General features: G+C 49.0%; 24 non-coding genes across 24 annotated transcripts; 12 read left to right on the forward strand and 12 right to left on the reverse strand.

The window, feature by feature from the left end:
• Positions 1–131: 131 nt before the first annotated feature.
• Positions 132–250, reverse strand: LOC119016020. Its single transcript, XR_005073731.1, has one exon. It is a non-coding gene; the product is annotated as a 5S ribosomal RNA (ribosomal RNA).
• Positions 251–586: 336 nt separating this feature from the next.
• LOC119016066 lies at positions 587–705 on the forward strand. Its single transcript, XR_005073773.1, has one exon. It is a non-coding gene; the product is annotated as a 5S ribosomal RNA (ribosomal RNA).
• Positions 706–930: 225 nt separating this feature from the next.
• LOC119016021 lies at positions 931–1,049 on the reverse strand. The gene has a single exon (XR_005073732.1). It is a non-coding gene; the product is annotated as a 5S ribosomal RNA (ribosomal RNA).
• A 336-nt stretch (positions 1,050–1,385) lies between these two features.
• LOC119016067 lies at positions 1,386–1,504 on the forward strand. Its single transcript, XR_005073774.1, has one exon. It is a non-coding gene; the product is annotated as a 5S ribosomal RNA (ribosomal RNA).
• A 2,332-nt stretch (positions 1,505–3,836) lies between these two features.
• Positions 3,837–3,955, reverse strand: LOC119016042. The gene has a single exon (XR_005073752.1). It is a non-coding gene; the product is annotated as a 5S ribosomal RNA (ribosomal RNA).
• A 336-nt stretch (positions 3,956–4,291) lies between these two features.
• On the forward strand, positions 4,292–4,410 carry LOC119016069. Its single transcript, XR_005073776.1, has one exon. It is a non-coding gene; the product is annotated as a 5S ribosomal RNA (ribosomal RNA).
• A 225-nt stretch (positions 4,411–4,635) lies between these two features.
• On the reverse strand, positions 4,636–4,754 carry LOC119016022. The gene has a single exon (XR_005073733.1). It is a non-coding gene; the product is annotated as a 5S ribosomal RNA (ribosomal RNA).
• A 336-nt stretch (positions 4,755–5,090) lies between these two features.
• On the forward strand, positions 5,091–5,209 carry LOC119016070. The gene has a single exon (XR_005073777.1). It is a non-coding gene; the product is annotated as a 5S ribosomal RNA (ribosomal RNA).
• Positions 5,210–5,434: 225 nt separating this feature from the next.
• On the reverse strand, positions 5,435–5,553 carry LOC119016024. The gene has a single exon (XR_005073735.1). It is a non-coding gene; the product is annotated as a 5S ribosomal RNA (ribosomal RNA).
• A 336-nt stretch (positions 5,554–5,889) lies between these two features.
• On the forward strand, positions 5,890–6,008 carry LOC119016071. Its single transcript, XR_005073778.1, has one exon. It is a non-coding gene; the product is annotated as a 5S ribosomal RNA (ribosomal RNA).
• Positions 6,009–8,340: 2,332 nt separating this feature from the next.
• LOC119016043 lies at positions 8,341–8,459 on the reverse strand. Its single transcript, XR_005073753.1, has one exon. It is a non-coding gene; the product is annotated as a 5S ribosomal RNA (ribosomal RNA).
• A 336-nt stretch (positions 8,460–8,795) lies between these two features.
• On the forward strand, positions 8,796–8,914 carry LOC119016072. Its single transcript, XR_005073779.1, has one exon. It is a non-coding gene; the product is annotated as a 5S ribosomal RNA (ribosomal RNA).
• Positions 8,915–11,246: 2,332 nt separating this feature from the next.
• Positions 11,247–11,365, reverse strand: LOC119016044. Its single transcript, XR_005073754.1, has one exon. It is a non-coding gene; the product is annotated as a 5S ribosomal RNA (ribosomal RNA).
• Positions 11,366–11,701: 336 nt separating this feature from the next.
• On the forward strand, positions 11,702–11,820 carry LOC119016073. Its single transcript, XR_005073780.1, has one exon. It is a non-coding gene; the product is annotated as a 5S ribosomal RNA (ribosomal RNA).
• A 225-nt stretch (positions 11,821–12,045) lies between these two features.
• Positions 12,046–12,164, reverse strand: LOC119016045. Its single transcript, XR_005073755.1, has one exon. It is a non-coding gene; the product is annotated as a 5S ribosomal RNA (ribosomal RNA).
• A 336-nt stretch (positions 12,165–12,500) lies between these two features.
• LOC119016074 lies at positions 12,501–12,619 on the forward strand. Its single transcript, XR_005073781.1, has one exon. It is a non-coding gene; the product is annotated as a 5S ribosomal RNA (ribosomal RNA).
• Positions 12,620–12,844: 225 nt separating this feature from the next.
• LOC119016025 lies at positions 12,845–12,963 on the reverse strand. Its single transcript, XR_005073736.1, has one exon. It is a non-coding gene; the product is annotated as a 5S ribosomal RNA (ribosomal RNA).
• A 336-nt stretch (positions 12,964–13,299) lies between these two features.
• LOC119016075 lies at positions 13,300–13,418 on the forward strand. Its single transcript, XR_005073782.1, has one exon. It is a non-coding gene; the product is annotated as a 5S ribosomal RNA (ribosomal RNA).
• A 2,340-nt stretch (positions 13,419–15,758) lies between these two features.
• LOC119016059 lies at positions 15,759–15,877 on the reverse strand. Its single transcript, XR_005073768.1, has one exon. It is a non-coding gene; the product is annotated as a 5S ribosomal RNA (ribosomal RNA).
• Positions 15,878–16,213: 336 nt separating this feature from the next.
• On the forward strand, positions 16,214–16,332 carry LOC119016076. The gene has a single exon (XR_005073783.1). It is a non-coding gene; the product is annotated as a 5S ribosomal RNA (ribosomal RNA).
• Positions 16,333–16,557: 225 nt separating this feature from the next.
• Positions 16,558–16,676, reverse strand: LOC119016026. Its single transcript, XR_005073737.1, has one exon. It is a non-coding gene; the product is annotated as a 5S ribosomal RNA (ribosomal RNA).
• A 336-nt stretch (positions 16,677–17,012) lies between these two features.
• LOC119016077 lies at positions 17,013–17,131 on the forward strand. Its single transcript, XR_005073784.1, has one exon. It is a non-coding gene; the product is annotated as a 5S ribosomal RNA (ribosomal RNA).
• Positions 17,132–17,356: 225 nt separating this feature from the next.
• Positions 17,357–17,475, reverse strand: LOC119016027. Its single transcript, XR_005073738.1, has one exon. It is a non-coding gene; the product is annotated as a 5S ribosomal RNA (ribosomal RNA).
• A 336-nt stretch (positions 17,476–17,811) lies between these two features.
• On the forward strand, positions 17,812–17,930 carry LOC119016078. Its single transcript, XR_005073785.1, has one exon. It is a non-coding gene; the product is annotated as a 5S ribosomal RNA (ribosomal RNA).
• Positions 17,931–19,028: the final 1,098 nt, after the last annotated feature.

Genomic DNA, 19,028 nt, shown 5'->3' on the forward strand with positions numbered 1-19,028 from the left:
TTTTTGTGCTGCTTGTGTTTTGCTCACTTCTATATGTTTGCATTAAAAGTGTATATGCATTATATCACGACATGCCTTGGAAAATCCTTCAACAGTTGAGTTCGTTCCCTGCTTTTGCAGAGAAATTAAAAAGCTTACAGCACCCGGAATTCCCAGGCGGTCACCCATCCAAGTACTAACCAGGCCCGACCCTGCTTGGCTTCCGAGATCGGACGAGATCGGGCGCGTTCAGGGCGGTGTGGCCGCAAGCCAAGGTGCAGGAGACAAATGCACTATTCATACGCGTTGACACGGAGCGAAACAAGCAAAGACGCTCCGCTATTCTCTACTGACCCAGTCGGACTGATGTTTATGACAGCGCTCTGTCTTCAGCTGTGCTGCACTGGTATATCTCAGTGATTACCTGGAAAGATTGAAACGCTGGAATGCAGCCACTCTCTGAAAACACTGGCATTCCCCAAAAGGTGTTCAAGTGCGCTAATGTTTGCCCCCTCACAGATATAGAGAAAGGAAAGGAAAGGAAAGGAAAGGATGAGGACGGAGCCGGTGAAGGTGTATAAATAGTGTGTTTGTCTGCTCTGCCCTTGCTTACGGCCATACCACTCTGAACACGCCCGATCTCGTCTGATCTCGGAAGCTAAGCAGGGTCGGGCCTGGTTAGTACTTGGATGGGAGACCGCCTGGGAATACCAGGTGCTGTAAGCTTTTTTGCCCTCTCTGTGCAGAGGGCGCTGCTGCTTCTTCGGTGGAGACACAGCTTTGAACAACAGAGCAGCTAGTCTGAGAACGATGTTCAACCTTTTTGTGCTGCTTGTGTTTTGCTCACTTCTATATGTTTGCATTAAAAGTGTATATGCATTATATCACGACATGCCTTGGAAAATCCTTCAACAGTTGAGTTCGTTCCCTGCTTTTGCAGAGAAATTAAAAAGCTTACAGCACCCGGAATTCCCAGGCGGTCACCCATCCAAGTACTAACCAGGCCCGACCCTGCTTGGCTTCCGAGATCGGACGAGATCGGGCGCGTTCAGGGCGGTGTGGCCGCAAGCCAAGGTGCAGGAGACAAATGCACTATTCATACGCGTTGACACGGAGCGAAACAAGCAAAGACGCTCCGCTATTCTCTACTGACCCAGTCGGACTGATGTTTATGACAGCGCTCTGTCTTCAGCTGTGCTGCACTGGTATATCTCAGTGATTACCTGGAAAGATTGAAACGCTGGAATGCAGCCACTCTCTGAAAACACTGGCATTCCCCAAAAGGTGTTCAAGTGCGCTAATGTTTGCCCCCTCACAGATATAGAGAAAGGAAAGGAAAGGAAAGGAAAGGATGAGGACGGAGCCGGTGAAGGTGTATAAATAGTGTGTTTGTCTGCTCTGCCCTTGCTTACGGCCATACCACTCTGAACACGCCCGATCTCGTCTGATCTCGGAAGCTAAGCAGGGTCGGGCCTGGTTAGTACTTGGATGGGAGACCGCCTGGGAATACCAGGTGCTGTAAGCTTTTTTGCCCTCTCTGTGCAGAGGGCGCTGCTGCTTCTTCGGTGGAGACACAGCTTTGAACAACAGAGCAGCTAGTCTGAGAACGATGTTCAACCTTTTTGTGCTGCTTGTGTTTTGCTCACTTCTATATGTTTGCATTAAAAGTGTAGATAGATAGATAGATAGATAGATAGATAGATAGATAGATAGATAGATAGATAGATAGATAGATAGATACTTTATTTATCCTGGAGGAAATTCAAGCATCCAGTAGCAACAACAAACATTGAACATACATTGAACATACATGCAACATCAAAGAAACAGTAGAAATAAAAATGTGGAATAAAAATGTTTTGTACAACTGTAGTAAAAATGAAGAATAAAAATGTTTTGTACAACTGTAACTATTTACATAAAGTGACTGTAGAAGTATAAGTGTTTTATACATTTAATGCCTCTATGAGCTAAATGAAAAATATAAAGTGATGTTAAAAATATAAAGTGACATAGAGGTAAAGAGTATTAAGGGGACAGGGGATGGTGTACAATTAAATTAAATTGGGCCATAAAAGATGAGTGCTTTTGAGTGCATTTGGCCATTGTCTATTGTGCTTCCTGACATCACTGCGAGCTGTTGTACAGCCTGATGGCCAGGGGGACGAAAGAGTTATTGTGTCTGTTGGTGGAGCAGGATTGAGACAGCAGTCTGCCACTGAACACGCTCCTCTGCCTGCTGAAGGTGTTGTGCAGAGGGTGGTGGGTGTTGTCCAGTATGGACAGCAGTTTGTCCAGGGTCCTTCTCTCTGCCACAGTCACCAGAAAGTCCAGCTTTGTGCCCACCACTGAGCCAGCTCTCCTCACCAGTCTGTCCAGTCGGGCAGAGTCCCTCTTCTTGCTGCTTCCTCCCCAGCAAACCACAGCGTAGAAGAGGACGCTGGCCACCACGGACTGGTAAAACATCTGCAGCAGTTTTTTGCATATGTTGAAGGATCCCAGCCTTCTCAGGAAGTACAGATGGCTCTGTCCTTTCCTGTGTACAGCGTCCATGTTTGCTGTCCACTCCAACCTGTCATCCAGCTGCAGCCCCAGGTATTTGTAGGTCCTGACCACCTCCACATCGACCCCCTCGATGGACACAGCTTGGAGCTGCGGTTTCTTCCTTCTGAAGTCCACAACCATCTCCTTCGTCTTGGAGGTGTTCAGCTGTAGGCGGTTGGACCTGCACCACTCCACAAAGCCCTCAATCAGGCTCCTGTACTCCCCCTCCTGTCCATCCTTGATACAGCCCACTATTGCAGTGTCATCTGAGTATTTCTGCATGTGGGATGAGACATGAAGTCTTCCAGAGCACAGAGACCCTCCCCAGCCTCAGGCTATGGTTGAACAGTTGCTGAAGCGGCTCCCCAGTTCAGCAGAGCAGGCCTTGAGCATCCTTGGACACGCTTTGTCCGGGTCCGCTGCTTTCCTTGGGCACAGTCTCCTCAGCTCTTTGCTCACCTGCTCCTTGGTGATGGTGAAGGGGAGGGGGATTGAAATGTCCGTGGTGGTGGGGAGGGGGGGTTGAACTGTCTATGGTAGGGGTGGGGGGGAGGGTTGAACTGTCCGTGGGTGTGGCGGGTTGCGGTGCCCTGTAGTCTGAGGTGATAATGGACGTGATGGGGGTGACGGGGGTGTGAGGGGTGTGAAGTGGGCAGTCACTGGCTGTGGGAGCTGGGGTTTCAAACCTGTTAAAAAACAGGTTTAGCTGGTTAGCTCTCCCAGCATCCCCCTCTTCTGTGCTGCTGCCCTTCTTCTTGCAGCCTGTAATGGTTTTCATGCCATCCCAGACCTCCCTCATGTTGTTCCGCTGCAGCTTCTGTTCCACCTTCCTTCTGTACTCCTCCTTTGCCTCTCTCAGCTGGACCTTGACTTCTCCCTGTACGAGCTTCAGCTCGTCTCTGTCACCGTCCTTGAATACCCTCTCATTATATCATGACATGCCTTGGAAAATCCTTCAACAGTTGAGTGCGTTCCCTGCTTTTGCAGAGAAATAAAAAAGCTTACAGCACCTGGAATTCCCTAAGCAGGGTCAGGCCTGGTTAGTACTTGGATGGGAGACCGCCTGGGAATACCAGGTGCTGTAAGCTTTTTTGCCCTCTCTGTGCAGAGGGCGCTGCTGCTTCTTCGGTGGAGACACAGCTTTGAACAACAGAGCAGCTAGTCTGAGAACGATGTTCAACCTTTTTGTGCTGCTTGTGTTTTGCTCACTTCTATATGTTTGCATTAAAAGTGTATATGCATTATATCACGACATGCCTTGGAAAATCCTTCAACAGTTGAGTTCGTTCCCTGCTTTTGCAGAGAAATTAAAAAGCTTACAGCACCCGGAATTCCCAGGCGGTCACCCATCCAAGTACTAACCAGGCCCGACACTGCTTGGCTTCCGAGATCGGACGAGATCGGGCGCGTTCAGGGCGGTGTGGCCGCAAGCCAAGGTGCAGGAGACAAATGCACTATTCATACGCGTTGACACGGAGCGAAACAAGCAAAGACGCTCCGCTATTCTCTACTGACCCAGTCGGACTGATGTTTATGACAGCGCTCTGTCTTCAGCTGTGCTGCACTGGTATATCTCAGTGATTACCTGGAAAGATTGAAACGCTGGAATGCAGCCACTCTCTGAAAACACTGGCATTCCCCAAAAGGTGTTCAAGTGCGCTAATGTTTGCCCCCTCACAGATATAGAGAAAGGAAAGGAAAGGAAAGGAAAGGATGAGGACGGAGCCGGTGAAGGTGTATAAATAGTGTGTTTGTCTGCTCTGCCCTTGCTTACGGCCATACCACTCTGAACACGCCCGATCTCGTCTGATCTCGGAAGCTAAGCAGGGTCGGGCCTGGTTAGTACTTGGATGGGAGACCGCCTGGGAATACCAGGTGCTGTAAGCTTTTTTGCCCTCTCTGTGCAGAGGGCGCTGCTGCTTCTTCGGTGGAGACACAGCTTTGAACAACAGAGCAGCTAGTCTGAGAACGATGTTCAACCTTTTTGTGCTGCTTGTGTTTTGCTCACTTCTATATGTTTGCATTAAAAGTGTATATGCATTATATCACGACATGCCTTGGAAAATCCTTCAACAGTTGAGTTCGTTCCCTGCTTTTGCAGAGAAATTAAAAAGCTTACAGCACCCGGAATTCCCAGGCGGTCACCCATCCAAGTACTAACCAGGCCCGACCCTGCTTGGCTTCCGAGATCGGACGAGATCGGGCGCGTTCAGGGCGGTGTGGCCGCAAGCCAAGGTGCAGGAGACAAATGCACTATTCATACGCGTTGACACGGAGCGAAACAAGCAAAGACGCTCCGCTATTCTCTACTGACCCAGTCGGACTGATGTTTATGACAGCGCTCTGTCTTCAGCTGTGCTGCACTGGTATATCTCAGTGATTACCTGGAAAGATTGAAACGCTGGAATGCAGCCACTCTCTGAAAACACTGGCATTCCCCAAAAGGTGTTCAAGTGCGCTAATGTTTGCCCCCTCACAGATATAGAGAAAGGAAAGGAAAGGAAAGGAAAGGATGAGGACGGAGCCGGTGAAGGTGTATAAATAGTGTGTTTGTCTGCTCTGCCCTTGCTTACGGCCATACCACTCTGAACACGCCCGATCTCGTCTGATCTCGGAAGCTAAGCAGGGTCGGGCCTGGTTAGTACTTGGATGGGAGACCGCCTGGGAATACCAGGTGCTGTAAGCTTTTTTGCCCTCTCTGTGCAGAGGGCGCTGCTGCTTCTTCGGTGGAGACACAGCTTTGAACAACAGAGCAGCTAGTCTGAGAACGATGTTCAACCTTTTTGTGCTGCTTGTGTTTTGCTCACTTCTATATGTTTGCATTAAAAGTGTATATGCATTATATCACGACATGCCTTGGAAAATCCTTCAACAGTTGAGTTCGTTCCCTGCTTTTGCAGAGAAATTAAAAAGCTTACAGCACCCGGAATTCCCAGGCGGTCACCCATCCAAGTACTAACCAGGCCCGACCCTGCTTGGCTTCCGAGATCGGACGAGATCGGGCGCGTTCAGGGCGGTGTGGCCGCAAGCCAAGGTGCAGGAGACAAATGCACTATTCATACGCGTTGACACGGAGCGAAACAAGCAAAGACGCTCCGCTATTCTCTACTGACCCAGTCGGACTGATGTTTATGACAGCGCTCTGTCTTCAGCTGTGCTGCACTGGTATATCTCAGTGATTACCTGGAAAGATTGAAACGCTGGAATGCAGCCACTCTCTGAAAACACTGGCATTCCCCAAAAGGTGTTCAAGTGCGCTAATGTTTGCCCCCTCACAGATATAGAGAAAGGAAAGGAAAGGAAAGGAAAGGATGAGGACGGAGCCGGTGAAGGTGTATAAATAGTGTGTTTGTCTGCTCTGCCCTTGCTTACGGCCATACCACTCTGAACACGCCCGATCTCGTCTGATCTCGGAAGCTAAGCAGGGTCGGGCCTGGTTAGTACTTGGATGGGAGACCGCCTGGGAATACCAGGTGCTGTAAGCTTTTTTGCCCTCTCTGTGCAGAGGGCGCTGCTGCTTCTTCGGTGGAGACACAGCTTTGAACAACAGAGCAGCTAGTCTGAGAACGATGTTCAACCTTTTTGTGCTGCTTGTGTTTTGCTCACTTCTATATGTTTGCATTAAAAGTGTAGATAGATAGATAGATAGATAGATAGATAGATAGATAGATAGATAGATAGATAGATAGATAGATAGATACTTTATTTATCCTGGAGGAAATTCAAGCATCCAGTAGCAACAACAAACATTGAACATACATTGAACATACATGCAACATCAAAGAAACAGTAGAAATAAAAATGTGGAATAAAAATGTTTTGTACAACTGTAGTAAAAATGAAGAATAAAAATGTTTTGTACAACTGTAACTATTTACATAAAGTGACTGTAGAAGTATAAGTGTTTTATACATTTAATGCCTCTATGAGCTAAATGAAAAATATAAAGTGATGTTAAAAATATAAAGTGACATAGAGGTAAAGAGTATTAAGGGGACAGGGGATGGTGTACAATTAAATTAAATTGGGCCATAAAAGATGAGTGCTTTTGAGTGCATTTGGCCATTGTCTATTGTGCTTCCTGACATCACTGCGAGCTGTTGTACAGCCTGATGGCCAGGGGGACGAAAGAGTTATTGTGTCTGTTGGTGGAGCAGGATTGAGACAGCAGTCTGCCACTGAACACGCTCCTCTGCCTGCTGAAGGTGTTGTGCAGAGGGTGGTGGGTGTTGTCCAGTATGGACAGCAGTTTGTCCAGGGTCCTTCTCTCTGCCACAGTCACCAGAAAGTCCAGCTTTGTGCCCACCACTGAGCCAGCTCTCCTCACCAGTCTGTCCAGTCGGGCAGAGTCCCTCTTCTTGCTGCTTCCTCCCCAGCAAACCACAGCGTAGAAGAGGACGCTGGCCACCACGGACTGGTAAAACATCTGCAGCAGTTTTTTGCATATGTTGAAGGATCCCAGCCTTCTCAGGAAGTACAGATGGCTCTGTCCTTTCCTGTGTACAGCGTCCATGTTTGCTGTCCACTCCAACCTGTCATCCAGCTGCAGCCCCAGGTATTTGTAGGTCCTGACCACCTCCACATCGACCCCCTCGATGGACACAGCTTGGAGCTGCGGTTTCTTCCTTCTGAAGTCCACAACCATCTCCTTCGTCTTGGAGGTGTTCAGCTGTAGGCGGTTGGACCTGCACCACTCCACAAAGCCCTCAATCAGGCTCCTGTACTCCCCCTCCTGTCCATCCTTGATACAGCCCACTATTGCAGTGTCATCTGAGTATTTCTGCATGTGGGATGAGACATGAAGTCTTCCAGAGCACAGAGACCCTCCCCAGCCTCAGGCTATGGTTGAACAGTTGCTGAAGCGGCTCCCCAGTTCAGCAGAGCAGGCCTTGAGCATCCTTGGACACGCTTTGTCCGGGTCCGCTGCTTTCCTTGGGCACAGTCTCCTCAGCTCTTTGCTCACCTGCTCCTTGGTGATGGTGAAGGGGAGGGGGATTGAAATGTCCGTGGTGGTGGGGAGGGGGGGTTGAACTGTCTATGGTAGGGGTGGGGGGGAGGGTTGAACTGTCCGTGGGTGTGGCGGGTTGCGGTGCCCTGTAGTCTGAGGTGATAATGGACGTGATGGGGGTGACGGGGGTGTGAGGGGTGTGAAGTGGGCAGTCACTGGCTGTGGGAGCTGGGGTTTCAAACCTGTTAAAAAACAGGTTTAGCTGGTTAGCTCTCCCAGCATCCCCCTCTTCTGTGCTGCTGCCCTTCTTCTTGCAGCCTGTAATGGTTTTCATGCCATCCCAGACCTCCCTCATGTTGTTCCGCTGCAGCTTCTGTTCCACCTTCCTTCTGTACTCCTCCTTTGCCTCTCTCAGCTGGACCTTGACTTCTCCCTGTACGAGCTTCAGCTCGTCTCTGTCACCGTCCTTGAATACCCTCTCATTATATCATGACATGCCTTGGAAAATCCTTCAACAGTTGAGTGCGTTCCCTGCTTTTGCAGAGAAATAAAAAAGCTTACAGCACCTGGAATTCCCTAAGCAGGGTCAGGCCTGGTTAGTACTTGGATGGGAGACCGCCTGGGAATACCAGGTGCTGTAAGCTTTTTTGCCCTCTCTGTGCAGAGGGCGCTGCTGCTTCTTCGGTGGAGACACAGCTTTGAACAACAGAGCAGCTAGTCTGAGAACGATGTTCAACCTTTTTGTGCTGCTTGTGTTTTGCTCACTTCTATATGTTTGCATTAAAAGTGTATATGCATTATATCACGACATGCCTTGGAAAATCCTTCAACAGTTGAGTTCGTTCCCTGCTTTTGCAGAGAAATTAAAAAGCTTACAGCACCCGGAATTCCCAGGCGGTCACCCATCCAAGTACTAACCAGGCCCGACACTGCTTGGCTTCCGAGATCGGACGAGATCGGGCGCGTTCAGGGCGGTGTGGCCGCAAGCCAAGGTGCAGGAGACAAATGCACTATTCATACGCGTTGACACGGAGCGAAACAAGCAAAGACGCTCCGCTATTCTCTACTGACCCAGTCGGACTGATGTTTATGACAGCGCTCTGTCTTCAGCTGTGCTGCACTGGTATATCTCAGTGATTACCTGGAAAGATTGAAACGCTGGAATGCAGCCACTCTCTGAAAACACTGGCATTCCCCAAAAGGTGTTCAAGTGCGCTAATGTTTGCCCCCTCACAGATATAGAGAAAGGAAAGGAAAGGAAAGGAAAGGATGAGGACGGAGCCGGTGAAGGTGTATAAATAGTGTGTTTGTCTGCTCTGCCCTTGCTTACGGCCATACCACTCTGAACACGCCCGATCTCGTCTGATCTCGGAAGCTAAGCAGGGTCGGGCCTGGTTAGTACTTGGATGGGAGACCGCCTGGGAATACCAGGTGCTGTAAGCTTTTTTGCCCTCTCTGTGCAGAGGGCGCTGCTGCTTCTTCGGTGGAGACACAGCTTTGAACAACAGAGCAGCTAGTCTGAGAACGATGTTCAACCTTTTTGTGCTGCTTGTGTTTTGCTCACTTCTATATGTTTGCATTAAAAGTGTAGATAGATAGATAGATAGATAGATAGATAGATAGATAGATAGATAGATAGATAGATAGATAGATAGATACTTTATTTATCCTGGAGGAAATTCAAGCATCCAGTAGCAACAACAAACATTGAACATACATTGAACATACATGCAACATCAAAGAAACAGTAGAAATAAAAATGTGGAATAAAAATGTTTTGTACAACTGTAGTAAAAATGAAGAATAAAAATGTTTTGTACAACTGTAACTATTTACATAAAGTGACTGTAGAAGTATAAGTGTTTTATACATTTAATGCCTCTATGAGCTAAATGAAAAATATAAAGTGATGTTAAAAATATAAAGTGACATAGAGGTAAAGAGTATTAAGGGGACAGGGGATGGTGTACAATTAAATTAAATTGGGCCATAAAAGATGAGTGCTTTTGAGTGCATTTGGCCATTGTCTATTGTGCTTCCTGACATCACTGCGAGCTGTTGTACAGCCTGATGGCCAGGGGGACGAAAGAGTTATTGTGTCTGTTGGTGGAGCAGGATTGAGACAGCAGTCTGCCACTGAACACGCTCCTCTGCCTGCTGAAGGTGTTGTGCAGAGGGTGGTGGGTGTTGTCCAGTATGGACAGCAGTTTGTCCAGGGTCCTTCTCTCTGCCACAGTCACCAGAAAGTCCAGCTTTGTGCCCACCACTGAGCCAGCTCTCCTCACCAGTCTGTCCAGTCGGGCAGAGTCCCTCTTCTTGCTGCTTCCTCCCCAGCAAACCACAGCGTAGAAGAGGACGCTGGCCACCACGGACTGGTAAAACATCTGCAGCAGTTTTTTGCATATGTTGAAGGATCCCAGCCTTCTCAGGAAGTACAGATGGCTCTGTCCTTTCCTGTGTACAGCGTCCATGTTTGCTGTCCACTCCAACCTGTCATCCAGCTGCAGCCCCAGGTATTTGTAGGTCCTGACCACCTCCACATCGACCCCCTCGATGGACACAGCTTGGAGCTGCGGTTTCTTCCTTCTGAAGTCCACAACCATCTCCTTCGTCTTGGAGGTGTTCAGCTGTAGGCGGTTGGACCTGCACCACTCCACAAAGCCCTCAATCAGGCTCCTGTACTCCCCCTCCTGTCCATCCTTGATACAGCCCACTATTGCAGTGTCATCTGAGTATTTCTGCATGTGGGATGAGACATGAAGTCTTCCAGAGCACAGAGACCCTCCCCAGCCTCAGGCTATGGTTGAACAGTTGCTGAAGCGGCTCCCCAGTTCAGCAGAGCAGGCCTTGAGCATCCTTGGACACGCTTTGTCCGGGTCCGCTGCTTTCCTTGGGCACAGTCTCCTCAGCTCTTTGCTCACCTGCTCCTTGGTGATGGTGAAGGGGAGGGGGATTGAAATGTCCGTGGTGGTGGGGAGGGGGGGTTGAACTGTCTATGGTAGGGGTGGGGGGGAGGGTTGAACTGTCCGTGGGTGTGGCGGGTTGCGGTGCCCTGTAGTCTGAGGTGATAATGGACGTGATGGGGGTGACGGGGGTGTGAGGGGTGTGAAGTGGGCAGTCACTGGCTGTGGGAGCTGGGGTTTCAAACCTGTTAAAAAACAGGTTTAGCTGGTTAGCTCTCCCAGCATCCCCCTCTTCTGTGCTGCTGCCCTTCTTCTTGCAGCCTGTAATGGTTTTCATGCCATCCCAGACCTCCCTCATGTTGTTCCGCTGCAGCTTCTGTTCCACCTTCCTTCTGTACTCCTCCTTTGCCTCTCTCAGCTGGACCTTGACTTCTCCCTGTACGAGCTTCAGCTCGTCTCTGTCACCGTCCTTGAATACCCTCTCATTATATCATGACATGCCTTGGAAAATCCTTCAACAGTTGAGTGCGTTCCCTGCTTTTGCAGAGAAATAAAAAAGCTTACAGCACCTGGAATTCCCTAAGCAGGGTCAGGCCTGGTTAGTACTTGGATGGGAGACCGCCTGGGAATACCAGGTGCTGTAAGCTTTTTTGCCCTCTCTGTGCAGAGGGCGCTGCTGCTTCTTCGGTGGAGACACAGCTTTGAACAACAGAGCAGCTAGTCTGAGAACGATGTTCAACCTTTTTGTGCTGCTTGTGTTTTGCTCACTTCTATATGTTTGCATTAAAAGTGTATATGCATTATATCACGACATGCCTTGGAAAATCCTTCAACAGTTGAGTTCGTTCCCTGCTTTTGCAGAGAAATTAAAAAGCTTACAGCACCCGGAATTCCCAGGCGGTCACCCATCCAAGTACTAACCAGGCCCGACACTGCTTGGCTTCCGAGATCGGACGAGATCGGGCGCGTTCAGGGCGGTGTGGCCGCAAGCCAAGGTGCAGGAGACAAATGCACTATTCATACGCGTTGACACGGAGCGAAACAAGCAAAGACGCTCCGCTATTCTCTACTGACCCAGTCGGACTGATGTTTATGACAGCGCTCTGTCTTCAGCTGTGCTGCACTGGTATATCTCAGTGATTACCTGGAAAGATTGAAACGCTGGAATGCAGCCACTCTCTGAAAACACTGGCATTCCCCAAAAGGTGTTCAAGTGCGCTAATGTTTGCCCCCTCACAGATATAGAGAAAGGAAAGGAAAGGAAAGGAAAGGATGAGGACGGAGCCGGTGAAGGTGTATAAATAGTGTGTTTGTCTGCTCTGCCCTTGCTTACGGCCATACCACTCTGAACACGCCCGATCTCGTCTGATCTCGGAAGCTAAGCAGGGTCGGGCCTGGTTAGTACTTGGATGGGAGACCGCCTGGGAATACCAGGTGCTGTAAGCTTTTTTGCCCTCTCTGTGCAGAGGGCGCTGCTGCTTCTTCGGTGGAGACACAGCTTTGAACAACAGAGCAGCTAGTCTGAGAACGATGTTCAACCTTTTTGTGCTGCTTGTGTTTTGCTCACTTCTATATGTTTGCATTAAAAGTGTATATGCATTATATCACGACATGCCTTGGAAAATCCTTCAACAGTTGAGTTCGTTCCCTGCTTTTGCAGAGAAATTAAAAAGCTTACAGCACCCGGAATTCCCAGGCGGTCACCCATCCAAGTACTAACCAGGCCCGACACTGCTTGGCTTCCGAGATCGGACGAGATCGGGCGCGTTCAGGGCGGTGTGGCCGCAAGCCAAGGTGCAGGAGACAAATGCACTATTCATACGCGTTGACACGGAGCGAAACAAGCAAAGACGCTCCGCTATTCTCTACTGACCCAGTCGGACTGATGTTTATGACAGCGCTCTGTCTTCAGCTGTGCTGCACTGGTATATCTCAGTGATTACCTGGAAAGATTGAAACGCTGGAATGCAGCCACTCTCTGAAAACACTGGCATTCCCCAAAAGGTGTTCAAGTGCGCTAATGTTTGCCCCCTCACAGATATAGAGAAAGGAAAGGAAAGGAAAGGAAAGGATGAGGACGGAGCCGGTGAAGGTGTATAAATAGTGTGTTTGTCTGCTCTGCCCTTGCTTACGGCCATACCACTCTGAACACGCCCGATCTCGTCTGATCTCGGAAGCTAAGCAGGGTCGGGCCTGGTTAGTACTTGGATGGGAGACCGCCTGGGAATACCAGGTGCTGTAAGCTTTTTTGCCCTCTCTGTGCAGAGGGCGCTGCTGCTTCTTCGGTGGAGACACAGCTTTGAACAACAGAGCAGCTAGTCTGAGAACGATGTTCAACCTTTTTGTGCTGCTTGTGTTTTGCTCACTTCTATATGTTTGCATTAAAAGTGTATATGCATTATATCACGACATGCCTTGGAAAATCCTTCAACAGTTGAGTTCGTTCCCTGCTTTTGCAGAGAAATTAAAAAGCTTACAGCACCCGGAATTCCCAGGCGGTCACCCATCCAAGTACTAACCAGGCCCGACCCTGCTTGGCTTCCGAGATCGGACGAGATCGGGCGCGTTCAGGGCGGTGTGGCCGCAAGCCAAGGTGCAGGAGACAAATGCACTATTCATACGCGTTGACACGGAGCGAAACAAGCAAAGACGCTCCGCTATTCTCTACTGACCCAGTCGGACTGATGTTTATGACAGCGCTCTGTCTTCAGCTGTGCTGCACTGGTATATCTCAGTGATTACCTGGAAAGATTGAAACGCTGGAATGCAGCCACTCTCTGAAAACACTGGCATTCCCCAAAAGGTGTTCAAGTGCGCTAATGTTTGCCCCCTCACAGATATAGAGAAAGGAAAGGAAAGGAAAGGAAAGGATGAGGACGGAGCCGGTGAAGGTGTATAAATAGTGTGTTTGTCTGCTCTGCCCTTGCTTACGGCCATACCACTCTGAACACGCCCGATCTCGTCTGATCTCGGAAGCTAAGCAGGGTCGGGCCTGGTTAGTACTTGGATGGGAGACCGCCTGGGAATACCAGGTGCTGTAAGCTTTTTTGCCCTCTCTGTGCAGAGGGCGCTGCTGCTTCTTCGGTGGAGACACAGCTTTGAACAACAGAGCAGCTAGTCTGAGAACGATGTTCAACCTTTTTGTGCTGCTTGTGTTTTGCTCACTTCTATATGTTTGCATTAAAAGTGTAGATAGATAGATAGATAGATAGATAGATAGATAGATAGATAGATAGATAGATAGATAGATAGATAGATAGATAGATACTTTATTTATCCTGGAGGAAATTCAAGCATCCAGTAGCAACAACAAACATTGAACATACATTGAACATACATGCAACATCAAAGAAACAGTAGAAATAAAAATGTGGAATAAAAATGTTTTGTACAACTGTAGTAAAAATGAAGAATAAAAATGTTTTGTACAACTGTAACTATTTACATAAAGTGACTGTAGAAGTATAAGTGTTTTATACATTTAATGCCTCTATGAGCTAAATGAAAAATATAAAGTGATGTTAAAAATATAAAGTGACATAGAGGTAAAGAGTATTAAGGGGACAGGGGATGGTGTACAATTAAATTAAATTGGGCCATAAAAGATGAGTGCTTTTGAGTGCATTTGGCCATTGTCTATTGTGCTTCCTGACATCACTGCGAGCTGTTGTACAGCCTGATGGCCAGGGGGACGAAAGAGTTATTGTGTCTGTTGGTGGAGCAGGATTGAGACAGCAGTCTGCCACTGAACACGCTCCTCTGCCTGCTGAAGGTGTTGTGCAGAGGGTGGTGGGTGTTGTCCAGTATGGACAGCAGTTTGTCCAGGGTCCTTCTCTCTGCCACAGTCACCAGAAAGTCCAGCTTTGTGCCCACCACTGAGCCAGCTCTCCTCACCAGTCTGTCCAGTCGGGCAGAGTCCCTCTTCTTGCTGCTTCCTCCCCAGCAAACCACAGCGTAGAAGAGGACGCTGGCCACCACGGACTGGTAAAACATCTGCAGCAGTTTTTTGCATATGTTGAAGGATCCCAGCCTTCTCAGGAAGTACAGATGGCTCTGTCCTTTCCTGTGTACAGCGTCCATGTTTGCTGTCCACTCCAACCTGTCATCCAGCTGCAGCCCCAGGTATTTGTAGGTCCTGACCACCTCCACATCGACCCCCTCGATGGACACAGCTTGGAGCTGCGGTTTCTTCCTTCTGAAGTCCACAACCATCTCCTTCGTCTTGGAGGTGTTCAGCTGTAGGCGGTTGGACCTGCACCACTCCACAAAGCCCTCAATCAGGCTCCTGTACTCCCCCTCCTGTCCATCCTTGATACAGCCCACTATTGCAGTGTCATCTGAGTATTTCTGCATGTGGGATGAGACATGAAGTCTTCCAGAGCACAGAGACCCTCCCCAGCCTCAGGCTATGGTTGAACAGTTGCTGAAGCGGCTCCCCAGTTCAGCAGAGCAGGCCTTGAGCATCCTTGGACACGCTTTGTCCGGGTCCGCTGCTTTCCTTGGGCACAGTCTCCTCAGCTCTTTGCTCACCTGCTCCTTGGTGATGGTGAAGGGGAGGGGGATTGAAATGTCCGTGGTGGTGGGGAGGGGGGGTTGAACTGTCTATGGTAGGGGTGGGGGGGAGGGTTGAACTGTCCGTGGGTGTGGCGGGTTGCGGTGCCCTGTAGTCTGAGGTGATAATGGACGTGATGGGGGTGACGGGGGTGTGAGGGGTGTGAAGTGGGCAGTCACTGGCTGTGGGAGCTGGGGTTTCAAACCTGTTAAAAAACAGGTTTAGCTGGTTAGCTCTCCCAGCATCCCCCTCTTCTGTGCTGCTGCCCTTCTTCTTGCAGCCTGTAATGGTTTTCATGCCATCCCAGACCTCCCTCATGTTGTTCCGCTGCAGCTTCTGTTCCACCTTCCTTCTGTACTCCTCCTTTGCCTCTCTCAGCTGGACCTTGACTTCTCCCTGTACGAGCTTCAGCTCGTCTCTGTCACCGTCCTTGAATACCCTCTCATTATATCATGACATGCCTTGGAAAATCCTTCAACAGTTGAGTGCGTTCCCTGCTTTTGCAGAGAAATAAAAAAGCTTACAGCACCTGGAATTCCCTAAGCAGGGTCAGGCCTGGTTAGTACTTGGATGGGAGACCGCCTGGGAATACCAGGTGCTGTAAGCTTTTTTGCCCTCTCTGTGCAGAGGGCGCTGCTGCTTCTTCGGTGGAGACACAGCTTTGAACAACAGAGCAGCTAGTCTGAGAACGATGTTCAACCTTTTTGTGCTGCTTGTGTTTTGCTCACTTCTATATGTTTGCATTAAAAGTGTATATGCATTATATCACGACATGCCTTGGAAAATCCTTCAACAGTTGAGTTCGTTCCCTGCTTTTGCAGAGAAATTAAAAAGCTTACAGCACCCGGAATTCCCAGGCGGTCACCCATCCAAGTACTAACCAGGCCCGACACTGCTTGGCTTCCGAGATCGGACGAGATCGGGCGCGTTGAGGGCGGTGTGGCCGCAAGCCAAGGTGCAGGAGACAAATGCACTATTCATACGCGTTGACACGGAGCGAAACAAGCAAAGACGCTCCGCTATTCTCTACTGACCCAGTCGGACTGATGTTTATGACAGCGCTCTGTCTTCAGCTGTGCTGCACTGGTATATCTCAGTGATTACCTGGAAAGATTGAAACGCTGGAATGCAGCCACTCTCTGAAAACACTGGCATTCCCCAAAAGGTGTTCAAGTGCGCTAATGTTTGCCCCCTCACAGATATAGAGAAAGGAAAGGAAAGGAAAGGAAAGGATGAGGACGGAGCCGGTGAAGGTGTATAAATAGTGTGTTTGTCTGCTCTGCCCTTGCTTACGGCCATACCACTCTGAACACGCCCGATCTCGTCTGATCTCGGAAGCTAAGCAGGGTCGGGCCTGGTTAGTACTTGGATGGGAGACCGCCTGGGAATACCAGGTGCTGTAAGCTTTTTTGCCCTCTCTGTGCAGAGGGCGCTGCTGCTTCTTCGGTGGAGACACAGCTTTGAACAACAGAGCAGCTAGTCTGAGAACGATGTTCAACCTTTTTGTGCTGCTTGTGTTTTGCTCACTTCTATATGTTTGCATTAAAAGTGTATATGCATTATATCACGACATGCCTTGGAAAATCCTTCAACAGTTGAGTTCGTTCCCTGCTTTTGCAGAGAAATTAAAAAGCTTACAGCACCCGGAATTCCCAGGCGGTCACCCATCCAAGTACTAACCAGGCCCGACCCTGCTTGGCTTCCGAGATCGGACGAGATCGGGCGCGTTCAGGGCGGTGTGGCCGCAAGCCAAGGTGCAGGAGACAAATGCACTATTCATACGCGTTGACACGGAGCGAAACAAGCAAAGACGCTCCGCTATTCTCTACTGACCCAGTCGGACTGATGTTTATGACAGCGCTCTGTCTTCAGCTGTGCTGCACTGGTATATCTCAGTGATTACCTGGAAAGATTGAAACGCTGGAATGCAGCCACTCTCTGAAAACACTGGCATTCCCCAAAAGGTGTTCAAGTGCGCTAATGTTTGCCCCCTCACAGATATAGAGAAAGGAAAGGAAAGGAAAGGAAAGGATGAGGACGGAGCCGGTGAAGGTGTATAAATAGTGTGTTTGTCTGCTCTGCCCTTGCTTACGGCCATACCACTCTGAACACGCCCGATCTCGTCTGATCTCGGAAGCTAAGCAGGGTCGGGCCTGGTTAGTACTTGGATGGGAGACCGCCTGGGAATACCAGGTGCTGTAAGCTTTTTTGCCCTCTCTGTGCAGAGGGCGCTGCTGCTTCTTCGGTGGAGACACAGCTTTGAACAACAGAGCAGCTAGTCTGAGAACGATGTTCAACCTTTTTGTGCTGCTTGTGTTTTGCTCACTTCTATATGTTTGCATTAAAAGTGTATATGCATTATATCACGACATGCCTTGGAAAATCCTTCAACAGTTGAGTTCGTTCCCTGCTTTTGCAGAGAAATTAAAAAGCTTACAGCACCCGGAATTCCCAGGCGGTCACCCATCCAAGTACTAACCAGGCCCGACCCTGCTTGGCTTCCGAGATCGGACGAGATCGGGCGCGTTCAGGGCGGTGTGGCCGCAAGCCAAGGTGCAGGAGACAAATGCACTATTCATACGCGTTGACACGGAGCGAAACAAGCAAAGACGCTCCGCTATTCTCTACTGACCCAGTCGGACTGATGTTTATGACAGCGCTCTGTCTTCAGCTGTGCTGCACTGGTATATCTCAGTGATTACCTGGAAAGATTGAAACGCTGGAATGCAGCCACTCTCTGAAAACACTGGCATTCCCCAAAAGGTGTTCAAGTGCGCTAATGTTTGCCCCCTCACAGATATAGAGAAAGGAAAGGAAAGGAAAGGAAAGGATGAGGACGGAGCCGGTGAAGGTGTATAAATAGTGTGTTTGTCTGCTCTGCCCTTGCTTACGGCCATACCACTCTGAACACGCCCGATCTCGTCTGATCTCGGAAGCTAAGCAGGGTCGGGCCTGGTTAGTACTTGGATGGGAGACCGCCTGGGAATACCAGGTGCTGTAAGCTTTTTTGCCCTCTCTGTGCAGAGGGCGCTGCTGCTTCTTCGGTGGAGACACAGCTTTGAACAACAGAGCAGCTAGTCTGAGAACGATGTTCAACCTTTTTGTGCTGCTTGTGTTTTGCTCACTTCTATATGTTTGCATTAAAAGTGTAGATAGATAGATAGATAGATAGATAGATAGATAGATAGATAGATAGATAGATAGATAGATAGATACTTTATTTATCCTGGAGGAAATTCAAGCATCCAGTAGCAACAACAAACATTGAACATACATTGAACATACATGCAACATCAAAGAAACAGTAGAAATAAAAATGTGGAATAAAAATGTTTTGTACAACTGTAGTAAAAATGAAGAATAAAAATGTTTTGTACAACTGTAACTATTTACATAAAGTGACTGTAGAAGTATAAGTGTTTTATACATTTAATGCCTCTATGAGCTAAATGAAAAATATAAAGTGATGTTAAAAATATAAAGTGACATAGAGGTAAAGAGTATTAAGGGGACAGGGGATGGTGTACAATTAAATTAAATTGGGCCATAAAAGATGAGTGCTTTTGAGTGCATTTGGCCATTGTCTATTGTGCTTCCTGACATCACTGCGAGCTGTTGTACAGCCTGATGGCCAGGGGGACGAAAGAGTTATTGTGTCTGTTGGTGGAGCAGGATTGAGACAGCAGTCTGCCACTGAACACGCTCCTCTGCCTGCTGAAGGTGTTGTGCAGAGGGTGGTGGGTGTTGTCCAGTATGGACAGCAGTTTGTCCAGGGTCCTTCTCTCTGCCACAGTCACCAGAAAGTCCAGCTTTGTGCCCACCACTGAGCCAGCTCTCCTCACCAGTCTGTCCAGTCGGGCAGAGTCCCTCTTCTTGCTGCTTCCTCCCCAGCAAACCACAGCGTAGAAGAGGACGCTGGCCACCACGGACTGGTAAAACATCTGCAGCAGTTTTTTGCATATGTTGAAGGATCCCAGCCTTCTCAGGAAGTACAGATGGCTCTGTCCTTTCCTGTGTACAGCGTCCATGTTTGCTGTCCACTCCAACCTGTCATCCAGCTGCAGCCCCAGGTATTTGTAGGTCCTGACCACCTCCACATCGA

This window comes from Acanthopagrus latus, unplaced genomic scaffold, assembly GCF_904848185.1.
Source record: "Acanthopagrus latus isolate v.2019 unplaced genomic scaffold, fAcaLat1.1, whole genome shotgun sequence".
In the NCBI taxonomy this organism is placed as follows: domain Eukaryota; kingdom Metazoa; phylum Chordata; class Actinopteri; order Spariformes; family Sparidae; genus Acanthopagrus; species Acanthopagrus latus.